General features: G+C 35.5%; 1 long non-coding RNA gene across 4 annotated transcripts in view; it reads left to right on the top strand.

The window, feature by feature from the left end:
• Nucleotides 1-2,320, top strand: part of LOC123334161 — an 83,489-nt gene extending 81,169 nt beyond the window's left edge. For 2 of the 4 annotated variants that reach the window (XR_006551981.1, XR_006551980.1), the window contains one exon: nucleotides 1,391-2,320. This is a non-coding gene — a long non-coding RNA (uncharacterized LOC123334161). The remainder of the gene's footprint in view (nucleotides 1-1,390) is intronic. The other 2 variants (XR_006551979.1, XR_006551978.1) reach the window with 2 other exon arrangements.
• Nucleotides 2,321-17,687: the final 15,367 nt, after the last annotated feature.

The following is a 17,687-nucleotide window of genomic DNA, read 5'->3' as shown; positions in this document are numbered from 1 at the left end:
GAACATCTCCTGCCTCTCACAGTTGGGAGGCTCTGAACAATCACATGTGGCCGGAAAAACCCATTCAGGCAGGCTAGAGGATTTCCAAAGGAGTTTGTAGGTTAAACACTGTCACATCCAGGAATTATTAACTGGAGCTGTAAGCTAACTCTCTTTTCAGAGAGAGGTAGTGGGGGACAGCCCCCCGTAAAGTCAGAGGTGTAGGTGAAAGCACAAAGCAGAAAGTAGGCAGACTCTGGTTTTGGGGGTAGATGCTCGAGAATTTCCAGGGGGACTCCTGAGGCTCGATCCCGCCTTTGCGTATGCCGAGCCTCCTTCCTCATGACCTTTGTCATGGGCGGAGTGCCTCACGCTGGCTCCCGGCAGTGATAGAATTCCAGTTGAGCTATTACAGATCCTCACTCAATATGCAATATGCCGGCTCCCAGCAATGTAGAACTAGAAATGACACATTTTATAAAATTGAAAAAATTTAAATCATTTTTAGTGGTCAGGATTTGAAATTTTATGGCATAGTTCTTAGTTAAGTGGGTGTCTTCCTGCTTTCATGGTTATCTTAACAAGCATACTATGTCTTACATCTGAAAAAAACAGGGTTTCTTTGATATTGCATTCTAATAATTTAAGAGGTAGACCCTACATCATTTTAATAATGTTTGGTAAATTTTTAAATTGTGATACATTAAATAGCAAGCACATCAGGAAACTTCTCATAAAACTATTTGCTGACAGATTTTCATAATTACTTGCCATGTTTAGCAATATATAAAAAGTGTTTATTGAGATACTCTCATCTAACTAGACTGCTTTAATTACAACTGGTGACTATAAGTATGGCCCATAGCTAATTCTTCTTAAACAAAGAAACAAACTATCATGGGGCTTTTCATATGATGTATTCAATTTGCCAACTGAATAAATGGACTTTTTGGCATGTGATGGTTGCAGAAGTATCTTTCCTCTAGTTTCACCCTAATATTGTTCTACATTTATTATTGTCTTATCCGTATGGTATGCCTCAACTTTTTAAAAGTATTGAAATTACCTATTTTGTCAGTGCTTTCCAGTGTGAAGGAAATTAAAAACAAGATATGGTGCCTTATAGTTGATTACTCTTTAAACTTGAGTAAAATTGGCATCCTCTGAAAGCTAGGACTGTGACATTGTATTCAGTGCCCAGTGTGCTAGTCTTAACCTTGTAGCACAATCAACCAATATATGATATAATATTAGAGAAGGGAAGGCTAACTGTCAGTTAATGAAAGGAGGAAGAGGGTAAATACATTAATTTGAATTTTGTTTATGGTCAGCGTGAAAGAAAAGAAAATGTTTAGATATGGTGAGCTAATTGAAGTTCCAGCCTTAATTATCTTGTTTCTGTGGGTTTCAGGAATACTGCCAAATTTATCATTGACTTTGTAGAAGAGTTCTGAGTACAAATCTGACAAAGGACAGCTGAAGCAATGAGAGAGGTGAAGCATAAATATCCCCAAACAACCTATTTTCCATATTGAAATGTGTTTCTTCTAAGATGGGAAAGCTTTAATGAAGTTGAAGATGACTGCAAAGTGGCTTACCTGACAGATGAAGCAATAAGCCCATTCCCTCTCTACAGCTAAAGGCTTAAAATTATCCATCTGTCATCTCTCTAGTGGGTGGAGATTATAATAGAAAGCAGCAAGCTATCTTAATTACATAACTATTCCAGTTCCAATTATATATCATGTAGCGTTTAAAGTACATTATCTCCCTACAATAAATTGAACATATAACAATGGCACTTCTCACTTTTATCTCTGACATTTCTATTTTTTATTACTAATTTTTGTTTAATGTAGTATTTTTTCACATTTTATCTTGATGTGACTTCTGTCCTTTTTGGTATTGAATTATGAAATATGCAGTGCTTATTTGTTGGCAATTACTATGTGCCTGAATCCATATCAGTTTGTCATACAAGTTTTTAATAAGGAAAAAGGAAAGTAACAGCTTGATTTAAATATTTAAACTTTTGTTTTTTTAATTGTTTATCTGTCACTTGGTGCAATAGTTCTCAAGGTACCCTACTCCAAGGGACTATAAGGTGTATAGACTTACTTATATGACTGAGCAAAAGATGCTTGTGATTTAGTTCAATATTCTTCACTTCCACAGTTGGATAGATACTGCAAGTTCAAACATAGTACTGATTTTGAGATTTTTTTTCCTTTCATGTGATTCACTCAATGATAACCTTGAGCTGTAACCTTCACAAGTGAGTATGTAACAGGTATATTGAGCTTGTTAGGATTAAGAACACTTAAAAAGAAAACCTTTTTAAATTTTCTACATAAAAGGGCACTGAGAATAGATACTGAATACAGATAAAGTGCCATTTAAGATCAGACTTTGAAAGGTTATATATATATATATATATATATGTATATATAGGAATATATTCGCTCTTACTCAGTGGAAGTAATCTAAAAAATGAAACTTCCATTTTAATGCAGCTTTTGTTTTAATATGGAAAAAAATATCTCCCAAACATTTGTATCAGTTAGTTACCTCTGCATAACAAATTCCACCAAAGTTCGTCCGCATGTGACAATTAGTGTATACTTAGCTCACATTCATTTGGATCTGATGACATGTATGGGGCTTGCCTGCTGAAGTTTCTCTTTGTAGTTTTCTTGCCCAACCTGGGAACAATGTTTAGTCCCAGTACATTGACCTCACAGCAATGGCAGGAGCATAAGACACAAGGGGAAATGGACAAAGCCTCTTGTTAAAGTCCAGGATTAATGCTTATGCACAGTTACTTCAACTTGACTTCATTTGTTAAATAAACTACATGATAAAGCCAAAGTCAAAGCCCAGGGAAATAGACTCAGTCCTTTAATGAGAGAAATTGAAAAACCACTTAACAAGGAATATGAAATTATGAAGAAGTGAAGAGGTGAGCTTAATAATGTGGTCAACCACCATTGAGTAGTTATCAAATGCTCATGTTCTAAGAATTGTGCTAACTTAAGGGGAAGATCGGAAAAGGTGATGGCACCCCACTCCAGTACTCTTGCCTAGAAAATCCCAGGGACTGGAGGAGCCTGCTAGGCTGCAGTCCATGGGGTCGCTAAGAGTCGGGCACGACTGAGTGACTTCACTTTCACTTTTCACTTTTGTGCATTGGAGAAGGAAATGGCAACCCACTCCAGTGTTCTTGCCTGGAGAATCCCAGGGATGGGGAAGCCTGGTGGGCTGCCATCTATGGGGTCGCACAGAGTCGGACATGACTGAAGCGACTTAGCAGAAGCAGCAGCAAGGGGAAGATAACAAACTGAAGACAAAGTTAATACGCCAAAAGTGTTTATAGTCTCCTTAGGTGGATAACAAATATCTTGCAGGGAAAAAAAGATAAATTAATCATTATTGTGTAAATGTGATTTCTGTTTTGGTTATTCATTTTACTTTTGAGGACTGTCTACAAAGATGTTTATGTAAACTAAGACTCAGTGGGAGGCAGAACATGCCTCCCAGTATAGAAGCTGAAAATACTAGACTTTTTCTCATTTCCCTAGAATTTATGACCTTGTCATAAGATCTGGGCTCAACCAATGGCAGTGAGTAGGGATGGGAAAGGATGTTAGGAATTTTGAATTTTAAGCAGTGCTTGAACAAAAGAAGGGAGAATAAAGAATGTTCTCTGGTAGAAAGGGTGGTGCTTCCAGGGATACCTGAACTGCTGTCATCAACAAAAGCATCCAGACACAATGGTGCTGGTAGAAATGTGATCACTAGTGCTGCTGCTGCTGCTGCTAAGTCGCTTCAGTCGTGTCCGACTCTGTGCGACCCCATAGACAGCAGCCCACCAGGCTCCCCCGTCCCTGGGATTCTCCAGGCAAGAACACTGGAGTGGGTTGCCATTTCCTTCTCCAATGCATGAAAGTGAAAAGTGAAAGTGAAGTCTCTCAGTCGTGTCCGACCCTCAACAACCCCATGGACTGCAGCCTACCAGGCTCCTCCATCCACGGGATTTTCCAGGCAAGAGTACTGGTGTGGGCTGCCATTGCCTTCTCTGGACCACTAGTGCTAGACAAATATTAATATTTTTCTTGGTGGCTTTTGGCTGCATTGCTTTCTGACTTTAATCTATTTGTTTTTATTCCTTTATCTCATTCTGATATAGTCTTCTCATCTATATTCTCTCAATAAATTCCCTTTCCCTGCTCAAATAAGCTAGAGTCATAATCTGTTGCTTAAGATTACCAATCTTGCCCTATACTTTCAGCTTTTAAACAAAGAGGTAAATTATATATCATTTCAAATAAGAAATAGTAGCATAAGCATAGAAATCAGGGAAAAGTTAAGGAGGCTATGGGACTTAACTGATTCTTACAAGATGCCAAAGAGTAAATAAAGGCTAGCTATCCCAAGCAAGGAAGGTGGCATGAAGAATGTAATTTCCATAATGAACAGTAGACCACCACAGCATTTACTTCAAAGAGGTGATTAAGCTGGTCCTCTCTGGCCCTCTTTCTCCATTCCCTCTGCCATACATTTCACTGTGAGTTCTCTTAACATCTTATTGTAAGCATTTAATCCCACTCTTATAATAACCCTGAGTCTTTGACTTGCATGGGCAGTTTTCAGTTTATTATTACTTGAAAGTGAAAGTGTTAGTTGCTCAGCTATGTCTGACTCTTTGTGACCCCATGGACTGTAGCCCACCAGGTTCCTCTGTCCATGGAATTCTCTAGGCGAGAATATTGGAGTGGGTTGCCATTTCCCTTTCCTGGGGATTTTCCCCACCCAGGCATTGAACCCAGGTCTCCTGTATTTCAGGCAGATTCTTTATCATTTGAGCCACCAGGGATGTCCTTATTATCACCTAGGTGACCTCTAATAATAACATTGATTATGTTTATCATTTTCATTTGTGACTTCTGTGACATGCACCCTCCTGAGTTTCCTCCTACCTAACTGGCTACCTCTCTTCAGCCTCCTTTTCCAATTCACTTTCTTCCTGCCTCTCACAAAGGTGAGTGTTCTTCAGAATTTTTTTTAACAAACATAGTTTACTCATTATCCCAAGGTAATATCAATTCCCATATGTTCAAAAACCATGTATGTGCTGCTGTCCTCCACATATATATTTACAGCTCTGATCACTCTCAAATTCCAGACACACGAATTAACTGCCTAGAGGAATGCTCAAATTAGATGCCCTAGAGGCAGTTTCAGTTCAACCTATTCAAACTCAGCTTTTCACCCTCCTATTTACCTTGGTGAACAGTTTTGCTAATGCAGATATTTTTGACTTTTCCGCATTTCATATGCAGTCACCACTATCACTTCTATTTCTACCCCATATTGAATCAACCATTAGGGCCTATTGATTTTTCTTCTTTGATATTTCTCATCTGCTTGTCTGTCTTTTTTTGTTTTCCCCATCTCACTGCCATTATCTTTGTTCTGTTTGACATTCTCTCTCACTTGATTTATGGTAAGAGTCTCATAACTGGTAGTTCTTCAAGTATAGTTTTTCTTCAAATTTATTGATAATACACCTACACTTTTTAAAAAATGATTGTTTAAATATGATTACTGTATATTTAAAACTTACTTCAGTTCAGTTCAGTTCAGTTGTTCAGTCATGTCCCACTCTTTGTGACCCCATGAATTGCAGCACACCAGGCCTCCCTGTCCATTACCAATTCCCAGAGTTCACTCAAACTCAAGTCCATCGAGTCGGTGATGCCATCCAGCCATCTCATCCTCTGTCGTCACCTTCTCCTCCTGCCCCCAATCCCTCCCAGCATCAGAGTCTTTTCCAATGAGTCATCTCTTCACTTGAGGTGGCCAAAATAATGGAGTTTCAGCTTTAGCATCATTCCTTCCAAAGAATACCCAGAACTGATCTCTTTTAGAATGGACTGGTTGGATCTCCTTGCAGTCCAAGGGACTCTCAAGAGTCTTCTCCAACACCACAGTTCAAAAGCATCAATTCTTCGGTGCTCAGCTTTCTTCACAGTCCAACTCACATCCATACATGACCACAGGAAAAACCATAGCCTTGACTAGATGGACCTTAGTTGGCAAAGTAATGTCTCTGCTTTTGAATATACTATCTAGGTTGGTCATAACTTTCTTTCCAAGGAGTAAGCATCTTTTAATTTCATGGTTGCAATCACCATCTGCAGTGATTTTGGAGCCCAAAAAAATAAAGTTTGACATTGTTTCCACTGTTTCCTCATCTATTTCCCATGAAGTGATGGGACCAGATGCCATGATCTTCGTTTTCTGAATGTTGAGCTTTAAGCCAACTTTTTCACTCTCTTCTTTCACTTTCATCAAGCGTCTCTTTAGTTCCTCTTCACTTTCTGCCATAAGGGTGGTGTCATCTGCATATCTGAGGTTATTGATATTTCTCCAGGCAATCTTGAGTCCAGCTTGTGCTTCTTCCAGCCCAGCGTTTCTCATGATGTACTCTGCATATAAGTTAAATAAGCAGGGTGATACAGCCTTCATATATTCCTTTTCCTATTTGGAACCAGTCTGTTGCTCCATGTCCAGTTCTACCTGTTGCTTCCTGACCTGCATATAGGTTTCTCAATAGGCAAGTCAGGTGGTCTGGTATTCCCATCTCCTTCAGAATTTTCCAGTTTATTGTGATGCACACAGTCAAAGGCTTTGGCACAGTCAAGAAAGCAGAAATCAATGTTTTTCTGGAACTCTCTTGCTTTTTCCATGATCCAGTGGATGTTGGCAATTTGATCTCTGGTTCCTCTGCCTTTTCTAAAACCAACTTGAACATCTGGAAATTCACGGTTCATGTATTGCTGAAGCCTGGCTTGGAGAATTTTGAGCATTACTTTACTAGCGTACGAGATGAGTGCAATTGTGTGGTAGTTTGAGCATTCTTTGGCATTGCCTTTCTTTACTGGGCTCTTAATTTCTCTCAGAAGAACTTCTATCTTGAACTGCTATAAAATTGATATAGCATACAAAAATTCTCTTTTTTTTTTTCTTACCTCTTTAGGTTCAGCTTTTAATATTTCCCTCTCCCTCTCATGCCATCACAATCTCAGGAACACACTGTATTTCAGCATGAAACTTATATAAAGTTTATAATCTTTCACTCATCTCTCTACCTCCTATCAGGTACTTCTGGCCCCAGCCAAATGCATCCTAAATTGAATGGCACCTAATTACTACTCAGAAATCATCTTAGGTCTTACCTGTTCTCTGAAGGTACTTCAGAGAAACTCTCTGAGTCTGAGAAGGGCTCTTTCTGGGACATCTAATAGCATCCTGAACTTACTTATTTTGAGCATTAGATGTAGTACAAAAACAGTTATGATTCATTTCAGTGTCAAACACTAGACTCTACATTTTTCAGCATCATGCTCTTAAGGTTTTATTGCATATAGTTGATGATAAATATGTGATTATTTGTTGGCTGACTGAATCCTGCAAAATAAGCTTAAAGACGAATATGAACATTGTCTATTAGGCAAAAGAGTAGTCTCAAGATGAATTAGTTTCAAATTGTTGTAGTTCAAGACTGACTTACAAAGCATTTAAAATTTTAATATGTTCTATACAGTTGCCATACTAAATTACTTGCCAATCCCAAGCAATACATACTATTCAGAGCTACTTATTTTTGCTTGTGTTATTAGACTAGTATCATTTTATAACTCTTTTAAAGAGAATTTATATTCATTGCTATGATTTGTTACCTACTAAAACCTATTTGATTATTAAGTCCGTTTCTTAATACATTGATGCTGACTACTTGATTCAGTATCAAATACTTCAACTCTAATAAATCTTTTAAAGTAACATGAAATATAGCTTGTAATCTACATATATTAAAAATATTTGTAAAAGAGGCAGTTTTTCAGGGAAAGATTGAAGGTAGGAGGAGAAGGGGATGTCAGAGGATGAGATGGTTAGATGTCATCACCAACACAATGCACATGAGTTTAAGAAAGCTCCAGGAGTTGGCGATGGACAGGGAAACCTGGCGTGCTGTATGTAGTCCATGGGGTTGCTAAGAGTTGGACACAACTGAATGACTGAACTGAACTGATAGTGAAAATTAATAAAAATCAGATATTATGAGTGTTTATGTTATATACATAGAAGAATTTTATTTTCTTAACTATTAACCTATTACTAAAAATGAGAATGGAATAATTAATTAATAATAGATAACTACATGCTAAACTCTTGCAAGAAATTTTGCAAGATTTTCCTATAAAATGAAACATACCAAGATTGTACTAATCCCTGTTTATACAATTTTATATAAAGAATATTTCTAACCTATGTTTCCAAACTAGGAGTAAAAATCTTTAATGCTCTGAAAAGAACCACTCAATCCATATGGTTGATCTAAATCTAGTTTCTAAGGAATTATTTAACTTAAGACTTGGCAAAGATATCAAGAATTTGAAGTTAGAAACAAAATATACTAAAAATATAGAATGAGAGAAATTGAAATTTGTTTAATCTTAAGCATAAATTGATATACAAGAAACTAAACTGTTTTCCAGTAAAGGTCTAATGTTTACTTTTAAATCTTCTAAGGGAAAAAAAGAGCGGGGTGGAATCTGTAGACCATAATATCTGTTTTACATGTTTATTATTGTTAATTTCATTTGTTAATTTCTTCTTATTATTAATTGTTAATATTGTTAACAATATTAATGATACCAAAATTAACAATATTAACGTATTAACAATATTATTGTTAATTATTGAATATTGTTAATTTCTTATTGTCTTAATTCCATGTACAATTTTAAAATGTTCTTGCCCCTTTCCACTTGCTTTGACAATGTTCTTTGTATCAAGCCAAGACTTTAATAGGTTTTTAGCCTTCATATTCTAATGTAAAAATATTTAATCATTTTTTAAGTGTTTTGAAAGAAATGGTTCCCCTTTATCTCTATAACTGAGTTCCCCTAATGATGGTGAACCAAGAATATGTGTTTGCTTCTCCTTTTCACTATTGTTGTTGTTTAGTTGCAAAGTAGTGTCATACTATTTGTGACTCCATGAACTGCGGTACACCAGATTTCCCTATCCTTCACTATTATCTTACTGAAACTGCCACACAGATATCTTAAAACATTAGAACAAAACTGTGGCCAGAACAAGAATAGGATTTCATAGCACAGGAGTTTTAGTGCTGCGTTCTGGAAGATGGAGCAACACTGGAAATATATTGTGAGATTAAGAGTGTGGAGTTAGTTAAAATCCTCAGGGGCTATTGCAGAGTGTACAGCTAAAGAGCTGATGATGTGACACGTGTGACCTCATAGAGGATCAAAGACCAAGGTCTGAAGTGGAAATTAAGAATCAGATGGGGTTTACTTTAAAATTTTGCTGTGTGTTAGCTGCACCAATCATATTCTTTTTAATAATTGGAATGTAATTGCTTTACAATGTTGTGTTAGAAATGTGGATGGACCTAGAGTGTCATACAGTGTGAAGTTAATTCATAAAGAAAAAATCAAATTCTTGATTGAACAAAGATAGGCCAAATTCCAGAGAAAGTGAATTTGACTTATTGGGGGTAGAAGTGAAGTTGATGGGTATTGCTGAGTGGAAAGAAATTTCTGTCACTAGGAAATACAATCTTCCCTCCATAACCATAAGAGATTGGTTCCAGGACACCTGTGGATACCACAGTCCATGAATACTAAAGACCATTATAAAATGGAGTAGCACAAAGGTCCCATCTTTTTTTCTTTTTTTAAAATTGAAGTATAGTTGGTTTATAAAGTTGTACCAAGCTCTGTTGTGCAGAAAAATGACTCAGTTATACACATAGATACATCTTCTTAAATATTATTTTTCTATTATAGTTTATCACAGTATATTAAGTATAGTTTCCTGTGCTATACAGATATTTACCCATTCTAAATGTAATAGTTTGCACTTACCAACCCCAGACTCCCAGTTCATCCCTCTCCTTCCCCCTTCCCTTCTCCCTTGGCAACCACAAGTCTGTTCTCTATGAGTCTATGAGTCTGTTTCTCTTTTGTAGATAGGTTTATTTGTGCCATGTTGTAGATTCTACATATAAATGTGGAATATAAATGTCATATGGTATTTGTCTTTCTCTTTTCGGCTTACTTAGTATGATAATCTCTAGTTGCATCCATGTTGCTGCAAATGTCTTTATTCTGTTCTTTTTAATGCCTGAGTAGTATTCCACTGTATATATGTACCACATTTTCTTTATCCATTCATCTGTTGATGGACATTTAGGTAGCTTCCATGTTTTGACTAGTGTGAACAGTGCTGGTATGAACATAGGGGTGCATGTATCTTTTTGAATTACAGTTTTGTCTGAGTACATGCCCAGGAATGGGATTTCTGGATCACATGTTAATTCTGTTTTTAGTTTTCTGAGGAACCTCCATGCCATTTTCCATAGTAGCTGTACCAACTTATATTCCCATCAATAGTGTAAGAAGGTTCCCTTCTCTCTATACCCTCTCTAACATTTATTGTGGACTTCTTAATGATGGCCATTTTGACTGGTATGAGCTGGTACCTCATTGAAGTTTTGATTCTCATTTCTCTAATAATTAGTAATGTTGAGCTTCTTTTCATGTGCCTATTGGCCATCTGCCTATCTTCTTTGAAAAATGGGTATTAAGGTCATTTGCCCATTTTTTGATTGAGTTGTTTTATTGTTGATGTTGAGTTGCATGAGCTGTTTGTATATTTAGAGATTAAGCCCTAGTCTACCACATCATTTGCAAATACTTTCTCCCATTTTGTAGATTGTCTTTTTAGTTTTTCCATTGCTTCCTTTGTTGTACAAAATTTGTAAGTTTGATTAGGTCCCATTTCTTTGTTTTTATTTCTACTGCATTGTGAGACTGACAAAGATCCCTCATCAATTTCATAAGTTGAGTCCCTTGGTCTAATAGCCACTTTCTCTCTTAATAATACTAAACCAAATCCTGCCAGTTAATACACATGTCCTATGCCACAAATCTTTCAGATTTCAGAGGACATGGTGCTTGACAAAGACATCAACAACCATAGAACTGATAGATGAGGAAACTCATAGTAGATGAACCAACAAGGAAAGTCTGTGTAGTTCCTTAATATAAAATCATTATAAGATCATCAGAAACATGAGAACTAAATAAAAGCAAGCTAAGTGAAAGATATTTTTTAAAAAATGCTAGAAAAAATATAAGCAATTTGGATAAGAGAAACATATTTCATTAAAGCCAAGCAATTTCAGAATATAAACAACATAAATATCTCATGCATAAACCAAGAACAAAACTGTATGAAAAATGTGAGCAACCAGAGAATAGAGCCTGGTAGGCTGCCATCTCTGGGGTCGCACAGAGTCGGACACGACTGAAGCGACTTAGCAGCAGCAGCAGCAGAACTCTTCTAAGAAAGAGTTCTTAGAAGTTAAAAAAACCTAATTGCTTAAATAAAGAAGGATGCAATCTATTGAAAATCACAAGGTACAACCTAAGAAATAATCTATAAGTTAAAGCACAATTGTTAAAAAAAAGATAAAAAGAAAAAATGTGCAAGTATGGAAAAAAATGAGACCTAGAAGATAGAACTAGCCCAGGAAGTCATAACTATTAGAAGAATAAAAAATATAGCACTTAAAGGAAAGTCAAAGTACTCTTATCTATCTTGTTACACACCCTGGAAATTAAAGTGTCACAGAGAAAGTTTATTTTATTTAGTTATAGCCTTTTTTTTATGAATCATCTTTTTTTCTTCTGATGTTAATTTATCTCATTTTGTTTTCTAGCATATCCCATGATCTCTGAGGGTCTCTTAGTATTTTATGAACACAAAGTGTACTAATTTCTTGGTTGATCTTGATGGTTTCCTTCACTATTCTGGATATTGGACTTTCCTCATCACCTTCTTTGCTGAGGCGATCTAGGAAACTAGCTGCATTAACTTTCCAGGCAACTACCTGGGAGATCTAGCCATTTATATGACTCATTTAAAGAAGTGGAATGTGTATGGATCTAGGAGGTAAAGAAGATAATAGACTTGAGAGTCCCTTGCTTAAATATTAACTACTGGTAAAATTAAAAAAAAACATATATCATTAATATAAAATATATAATTTTAAGAGACCATTGAATTTCTTGTAATTGACCCCTTTGCTTATTTGCTTCACTGACTATGATATACTTCAGAATACCTTTTAAAGCAGGTGCCAGTGTCAGCAAGAATTTTCTTTGGTGACAAGACACAACAAATACTGTATATTTTGGCAGCTGTAATTCTAATGTAAAAGTTATTGCTAAAAACTGTTGATGTAGTCAGCAATATTAATAAAGTAACTTTTACTTTTATAAAGTAACAGCAATATTTATAAAGTAACTATTGCAAACAGCTTTTCATATGCTAGAGTTATATTAGTAAATGAATTATCTCCATAATGGGAGTAGATACAGGGGGAGGGGGGAATGGAATAACAAAGATGACATGAAGAGTGGAAACTGGGAAAAGTCTCCTAAAACAGCAATGCATTTTGCTCTCTACTGTGGATGTAGAAAATAAACAGAGCCTAAAAATTTCCTTGAGTGGTGTAGCAGTTTTATATCTATATCAATATGTCCAATTCAGCATGGATTTGATATCATAGGGTGACCAGCATAGGGCCAGGGCAAGGAAGATGAGTTATGAAGATTACGTACCTACCCCTAGTACTGTGTACTGTCTTCCCTAATTAAGGCCTAGCTGACTGGTGTTTTTCTTCTTTTTTTTTTTTTTTTTTTTTGTTTTTCTTCTATAGTACAAAATAATCCAGACCTTGATCAATTTGTCCTCAAGCTTATAAATCCCCTTCCTTGGTCCCTCTCTAAATCAGTCAGCTGAAGAGGAGTTCCCAAGTTATTTCTTGCCAAATATTTTGATTGTGTTAGTATCTGTTTATCTATGGATCAAATCAAAATAATCATTCTCTTTGTTTAGTGACAGCTGTTGCTATGCTGGGGATATTCCTGCTCATAGATACCTTTTCCCTGATATTTATACTTTTCTAAGATATTATTCTTTCACTCTGTAACATTCACCTGTAGATACCCCACTATATCTGCAGTATTAAAACTGACTCAAATACTAGCCAAGAGAATTATCTATCTCAGGAAATTTAACTTAGGTAAAATTTGGATTTTAACAGGGGAAAAAAAGCACTAATACTGGAAGTGAATATGAGTTATGCCTTGAAACAATCCAGAGGAGCAAAGAAAATTATCAAAGAGATAGGAGTTAGCATTTTTTATTCAAAAATAATGATGCAAAAGTTTGGATATAACCAACACATATTTGTAACTTAATAAAAGCTCCAACACTTCTGCAACTGAAGTAAAATAGATCATTTTTATGAAGAGTTAGGGAATTTACATGAAAAAATTTAATGAAATATACTGTTAAGTGTTGCTGATTCTATCTATAAATATATATGTGTGTGCATCTTTGTTTGTATGTGCGTGTGTGTTATGAACACACATATATTTTAAAGAATAGCCCATATAAATATCATCACATGTTAGGGAAAATTATGCAAATATGTCTGTAAAATGTTTAAGTTGATTTAAATGAAGTCAAAAGCAGTATGTCCAGGCCCCCTCTTTTTTTTTTAATGTTGCCACAAGTGATTTAATAAATTTCATTTTTAAAAGTAAATTATATGATTCTGGACATTTGTCTTATAATATTGGTAAATAAATCACAAATATTGATTTTTATTTTTAAACACTAACATTCTGCCACAACTTTGTTTAACCAATACTTTCTCCTGATTAAATTTTCATTGTTATTGTTGTTCAGTTGCTAAGTCATGTCTGATTTTGCAAGCCCATGGACTGCAGAATACAAAGCTCCTCTGTCCTTCACCATCTCCATTTAAGTTTGCTGAAATTCATGTCCATTGAATCAGTGATGCCATCTAACCATCTCATCCTCTGCTAACCCTCTTCTCCTTTTTCCTTCAATCTTTCTCAATATCAGGTTCTTTTCTAATGAGTCAGCTCTCTGCATCAGGTGGCCAAGATACTGGAGCTTAAGCTTCAACATCAGTCCTTCCAATGAATACTCAGGGTTGATTTCTGTTTGGACTGAATGGTTTGATCTCCTTGCTGTCCAAGGGACTCTTCAAGAGTTGTTTGCCATTCTCTCCTTCAGTGGACCATGTTTTGTTAGAACTCTTCACTACGACCCATATGTCTTGGGTGGCTCTCCATGGCATGGCTTATAGCGTCACTGAGTTATGCAAGGCTCATCACCATGACAAGGCTGTGATCCATTAAGGGGGAGATTTTCATTCAAGTTATTATTATAGTTTTATCACTTTCACAATTAAGCCCTAAACAAAGCATATGTAAAGCACAGTTGAAATTATGATGAAAATGTCCATTTGCTTTATAATTTTTCTCAAATTCTATTATAAAGAAGTATTAAGAAGAAGAATTTTTCCAGGCATGCATTTTATAAATATACTTTAAGATATAATTGTCTATCAAATTATGTATTTTCTATTAGGATAATACTGAATTCAGAGATAGACAGAAATTTTCCTGAAAAAAACACCAATATAGCTTTATTAAAACCTCAGCCTAGATGGATGGAGGAGCCTCATGACTGGTAGGCTACAGTCCATGGGTTGCAAAGAGTTGGACACAACTGAGTGACTTCACTCTTCTTATTCAGCATAGATACAAGAATGTTTTAAATCAGAAAATTACAAGAGAAGTGAATGTAAGGCATAAGCATAGTAAGTACCCAGCTGTCTATAATTATTTAATCTCACCCAATTTTATTTTCTTTACAATTGTAACATGACTTAAACTTGCCTTGGTATACTTATATTGAATATTTAACGTATTTTTAATTGACATTTACTTAAGCTCTCTTCCATAAAGGTATTAAGTCAGAAACTGACCTTTCTGGGCTTTGTAACTTAAGGCCTTTAGACAGAGTGGTAAAATCAAAATAAATTTCACTGAACACATTATTTGAGCTTTATCTTGAGAGAAAAAAATATATATTTTGGTTAGAGAAATTAGATAAACAAGCTTTAATTAAGAGAAATGTTGTGGATATAAACATCTTTTTTGTTCCTTTTTTGATGTATCTTGTTGCCTTTTTATGATGTGAAATGCCATGATCATAGATTGCTGAATACTCTTGGATTCTACTTTAAGTTGGGTACGATAAATTTGTCATGTCACTAATTTTCATTCCAGTGTAATTTTCTCTAGCAAGACTCAGCTACCGAGTAAAAGAGTAGAATGGAAATATCACATTTTTCCAGAATTATTTCATCATGAACAATGGTTGTGTGGGGAAACCTTCAACAACATGAAATTCAGACCCCAAACAAGTGAGTTCCCAAACAACTCAACTTTTGGTGACCTCATGCAGGTGGCCACAGTACCCTAGCCTTTAATGATCACAAAATCTGTATTTAGAATCACCTTGCTTAAGTGTACTTTTTTGCTCTTTAGAAAATATAATTATGAAAGCAGAAAAATAAACCTGTTTCTTGTCTCTGAAATTGCAGTGAATATAATTTTGATATGGTAAAAAAGGAAAAGGCATTTTAGTTGATGGTAACTCATGAATGTTGTCAATATTGAAGCTCTTTTACTTGACATGCAGACATGCACTTCTCCGTGTTTAGATACTTTGCTTTTATCTTCCTCTTTATGACCGGTCAATAGTTCATCAATATTTTATAGTCACTTTTCTACCGCAGTGCTTGCATTTATGACATGATGGCATTCTCTAATTTCCTTTTTTAATCAGTCTGTGTTGTTTCCATTCTTTTATGGGATAATTACTGAGGAGTTCAGCATTCAAGTTTTCATTAACTAATAGTTATTTATAATGTGTTAGCTAGATTTCCTAATGGGTCAGTTTTCAACTATTGTAAGCAACTGCTTTTTCTCAAGTATTGCAAATGTAAGAATCATCTGTGATACTTCCAAAAACTGCTTGCTCTCTCCTCCTTGAACATCCCATCAAGTATGTTTGTGGCAGGACACATATCTATATTTTACCAAGAACTGTAGGTTGTCCTTCTTCAGGTGGTAGAAACCATAATCTAAGAAACACTGTTATAAGGCATGATATGTGGCATATATCAAATTTTGATATTAAGATTTTTCTTTCAGGAATACTCATTGCTTAGTTTGTCTTTAGAGTGTATACTTCTAAAGCATGTTAAATCATTCCCTGGTAATACTTTGGGGAACTTTACTGTGTAGTAAAGGATACCAGCATTTGATATTATCTCTTGACTTATAGATAGAAAAATAAGCTTGGATCGGGACATCTCTGCCACTTTACTACCTTTTTTCCAGGATAGTTCTATATCTTTAACCTTACTATTGCCAACCACTGTGACTGCAGTCACTAACATCTTTTCTAAAGAAAACAATAATTATATTTATTCAAAGGCTCTTATGTGTGAGGCATCAGTAAAAATTTAGAGAAAAGAATGGCAAATACATAGTGTATCTGTCTTCATACAGTTTTCAATCTTTTTACATTTACTTTTTATTTATTGAAGGACAATTGCTTTACAATGTTGTGTTGGTTTCTGCTGTACAACAGTGTGAATCAGCCATAATTATACATATACATCCCTTCCCAACCACTCTCCCCCCATTCATCCCTCTAGGACATCATTGAACACTGTTCTCTCTGTTATACAGCAGCTTCCCACTGGCTATCTATTTGACACATGGGAGTGTATATATCAGTATGCAATCTTGTGTCAGAAACACATTTAATCAGATAATCATGCAGTTGACTTAAAATATAATTGTGATAAGTACTGTGGAAGATAAGTATTTATGATACTTGAAGTTGATAAAGGGTAAGATTTGAAAGGGTAAGTAGACCTTTCGAAGGAAGCTAAATGGTCTGAGAAAGTAAAAGTAACCAGTTGAAGAGAAGAGTAATAAAGAACACTTCAAATTTAGAAGATAATGCAATCAAAAGCCGAGAAGAAATTAGATATAAAGTCAATGTAACTTAGACATAATGAGAAGTGAGATGTATAGAAGATGGGATTGTTTTCGTCACTAAAGTCAAATTCATGTAAACCATCTCCTAGCTCCCTCCCTTCTTTCCTTCCTTTCTTTTCCCCTCCCTCCATCCTCTCTGCCTTGCTCCATCCTTACCTTCTTTTTCTCTCCCTTCTTCCCTCTCTCCCTTCCTTTGTTTCCTTATTTCTTATATGTCAAGGATCCTTTTATAAAAGCAATGAGAAATAGTTGAAAGAACCTAAGTATATAAGTGGCATGATGAGATTTGTCACTTGAAAATATCAGTGTGGAAAAACAGATTGAAAATGATGGTCGTCTGATGGCAATGTAGAGAGTAGAGATATCAGCAAGAAAGCCTGGTAGGGACCAGAGTGACTTTTAAAGGATAAAGCAAAGGAAATGGAAAAGTACCAAATGACAGTTATATCTTGTTTATAAAACTGACAAAATTTAGATGTTGATTTGTATTTATCTCTAACTCTCCTTCCTTGCCATGTCCAACATTCAGGGATGCGACTTAAACAGCAGTATACACAGAGAAGCCATTTGCTGTCCAGTGGAAAATGGACAGAGGAACAGATATAATGTTGGCTTTAGAAACCAGAGTTCAGTGTTGAACAAATTAAATTT

The sequence above is a fragment of the Bubalus bubalis genome, chromosome 1, assembly GCF_019923935.1.
Source record: "Bubalus bubalis isolate 160015118507 breed Murrah chromosome 1, NDDB_SH_1, whole genome shotgun sequence".
Lineage (NCBI taxonomy): Eukaryota > Metazoa > Chordata > Mammalia > Artiodactyla > Bovidae > Bubalus > Bubalus bubalis.
This window is presented reverse-complemented; position numbering and strand designations above follow the sequence as displayed.